Raw genomic sequence first — 3,864 nt, 5'->3', positions numbered from 1 at the left:
ATGGAGGAAGGTACAGAGGAGTCTCTCCTTTCCCATATGTTGCTGGACTGGCCGGGCAGCCACTATGCCATTGTCTAGGCGTGCAAAGACCATGGCCTATAATGCTGACCAGTATTGTCTCACTGTTTCCTTGTGCTCCCCCCGTCTGTCTCCACCACTTGTCTTGTCTCTTATATTGTAAGTGCTTAGGGGCAAGGACTGTCTTTTTGTTAAAACAACGAGGAGTCCTTCTGGCACCTTAGAGACTAACCAATTTATTTGGGCATAAGCTTTTGTGGGCTATAACCCACTTCATCAGATGCATGGAGTGGAAAATACAGTAGGCAGGTATACATACACAGTACATGAAAAGATGGGAGTTGCCTTACTAAGAATAACATGGGGGGGGGGGGGGGAAAGGGGTCCAGGAGAGCTGGCTGTATTTTAAAGAATCCTTACTGAGGTTGCAGGAAAAAACCATCCCGGTGTGTAGAAAGAATAGTAAATACGGCAGGCGACCAGCTTGGCTTAACAGTGAAATCCTTGCTGCTCTTAAACGCAAAAAAGAAGCTTACAAGAAGTGGAAGATTGGACAAATGACCAGGGAGGAGTATAAAAATATTGCTCAGGCATGCAGGAGTGAAATCAGGAAGGCCAAATCACACTTGGAGTTGCAGCTAGCAAGAGATGTTAAGAGTAACAAGAAGGGTTTCTTCAGGTATGTTAGCAACAAGAAGAAAGTCAAGGAAAGTGTGGGCCCCTTACTGAATGAGGGAGGTAACCTAGTGACCGAGGATGTGGAAAAAGCTAATGTACTCAATGCTTTTTTTGCCTCTGTCTTCACGAACAAGGTCAGCTCCCAGACTGCTGCACTAGGCACCGTGGCTTAACAACCATGTAAAAGAAGCAGTGAGAGATAAAAAGACTTCCTTTAAAAAGTGGAAGTCAAATCCTAGTGAGGCAAATAGAAAGGAGCACAAACACTGCCAACTTAAGTGCAAGAATGTAATAAGAAAAGCCAAAGAGGAGTTTGAAGAACGGCTAGCCGAAAACTCCAAAGGTAATAACAAAATGTTTTTTAAGTATATCAGAAGCAGGAAGCCTGCTAAACAACCAGTGGGGCCCATGGATGATCGAGATACAAAAGGAGCGCTTAAAGACGATAAAGTCATTGCGGAGAAACTAAATGGATTCTTTGCTTCAGTCTTCACGGCTGAGGATGTGAGGGAGATTCCCAAACCTGAGCCGGCTTTTGTAGGTGACAAATCTGAGGAACTGTCACAGATTGAAGTGTCACTAGAGGAGGTGTTGGAATTAATTGGTAAACTTAACATTAACAAGTCACCGGGACCAGATGGCATTCGCCCAAGAGTTCTGAAAGAACTCAAATGTGAAATTGCGGAACTATTAACTAGGGTTTGTAACCTGTCCTTTAAATCGGCTTCTGTACCCAACGACTGGAAGATAGCTAATGTAACGCCAAAATATAAAAAGGGCTCTAGAGGTGATCCCGGCAATTACAGACCGGTAAGTCTAACGTCTGTACCGGGCAAATTAGTCGAAACAATAGTTAAGAATAAAATTGTCAGACACATAGAAAAACATAAACTGTTGAGCAATAGTCAACATGGTTTCTGTAAAGGGAAATCGTGTCTTACTAATCTATTAGAGTTCTTTGAAGGGGTCAACAAACATGTGGACAAGGGGGATCCAATGGACATAGTGTACTTAGATTTCCAGAAAGCCTTTGACAAGGTCCCTCACCAAAGGCTCTTAAGTAAAGTAAGTTGTCATGGGATAAAAGGGAAGGTCCTTTCATGGATTGAGAACTGGTTAAAAGACCAGGAACAAAGGGTAGGAATGAATGGTAAATTCTCAGAATGGAGAGGGGTAACTAGTGGTGTTCCCCAAGGGTCAGTCCTCGGACCAATCCTATTCAACTTATTTATAAATGATCTGGAGAAAGGGGTAAACAATGAGGTGGCAAAGTTTGCAGATGATACTAAACTGCTCAAGATAGTTAAGACTAAAGCAGACTGTGATGAACTTCAAAAAGCTCTCACAAAACTAAGTGATTGGGCAACAAAATGGCAAATGAAATTTAATGTGGATAAATGTAAAGTAATGCACATTGGAAAAAATAACCCCAACTATACATACAATATGATGGGGGCTAATTTAGCTACAACAAGTCAGGAAAAAGATCTTGGAGTCATCGTGGATAGTTCTCTGAAGATGTCCGCGCAGTGTGCAGAGGCGGTCAAAAAAGCAAACAGGATGTTAGGGATCATTAAAAAGGGGATAGAGCATAAGACAGAGAATATATTATTACCCTTATATAAATCGATGGTACGCCCACATCTCGAATACTGCGTACAGATGTGGTCTCCTCATCTAAAAAAAGATATACTGGCACTAGAAAAGGTTCAGAAAAGGGCAACTAAAATGATTAAGGGTTTGGAACGGGTCCCATATGAGGAGAGATTAAAGAGGCTAGGACTCTTCAGCTTGGAAAAGAGGAGACTAAGGGGGGATATGATAGAGGTATATAAAATCATGAGTGATGTGGAGAAAGTGGATAAGGAAAAGTTATTTACTTATTCCCATAATACAAGAACTAGGGGTCACCAAATGAAATTAATAGGCAGCAGGTTTAAAACAAATACAAGGAAGTTCTTCTTCACGCAGCGCACAGTCAACTTGTGGAACTCCTTACCTGAGGAGGTTGTGAAGGCTAAGACTATAACAGCGTTTAAAAGAGAACTGGATAAATTGTTGGTGGTTAAGTCCATTAATGGCTATTAGCCAGGATGGGTAAGGAATGGTGTCCCTAGCCTCTGTTTGTCAGAGGATGGAGATGGATGGCAGGAGAGAGATCACTTGATCATTGCCCATTGGTCCACTCCCTCTGGGGCACCTGGCATTGGCCACTGTCGGTAGACAGGATACTGGGCTAGATGGACCTTTGGTCTGACCCGGTACGGCCGTTCTTATGTTCTTATGGGAGGAGGTGACCAGCCCTGTGTGGAGAAAGAAGTGGTTCGGGACTATTTAGAAAAACTGGACGAGCACAAGTCCATGGGGCCGGATGCGCTGCATCCGAGGGTGCTAAAGGACTTGGCGGATGTGATTGCAAAGCCATTGGCCATTATCTTTGAAAACTCATGGTGATGGGGGAGGTCCCGGATGACTGAAAAAAGGCTAATGTAGTGCCCATCTTTAAAAAAGGGAAGAAGGAGGATCCGGGGAACTACAGGCCAGTCAGCCTCACCTCAATTCCTGGAAAAATCATGGAGCAGGTCCTCAAGGAATCAATTCTGAAGCACTTAGAGGAGAGGAAAGTGATCAGGAACAGTCAGCATGGATTCACCAAAGGGAAATCACTGTTCCTAATTGCCTTCTATGATGAGATAACTGGCTCTGTGGATGAGGGGAAAGCAGTGGATGTGTTATTCCTTGACTTTAGCAAAGCTTTTGATACGGTCTCCCACAGTATTCTTGCTGCCAAGTTAAAGAAGTATGGGCTGGATGAATGGACTGTAAGGTGGATAGAAAGCTGGCTAGATTGTCAGGCTCAACGGGTAGTGATCAATGGCTCCATGTCTAGTTGACAGCCGGTTTCAAGCGGAGTGCCCCAAGGGTCGGTCCTGGGGCCGGTTTTGTTCAATATCTTCATTAATGATCTGGAGGATGGCGTGGACTGCACTCTCAGCAAGTTTGCAGATGACACTAAACTGGGAGGAGTGGTAGATACGCTGGAGGGTAGGGATCGGATACAGAGGGACCTAGACAAATTAGAGGATTGGGCCAAAAGAAACCTGATGAGGTTCAACAAGGACAAGTGCAGAGTCCTGCACTTAGGATGGAAGAATCCCATTCGCTGTT

This window comes from Emys orbicularis, chromosome 1, assembly GCF_028017835.1.
Source record: "Emys orbicularis isolate rEmyOrb1 chromosome 1, rEmyOrb1.hap1, whole genome shotgun sequence".
NCBI lineage: Eukaryota > Metazoa > Chordata > Testudines > Emydidae > Emys > Emys orbicularis.
This window is presented reverse-complemented; position numbering follows the sequence as displayed.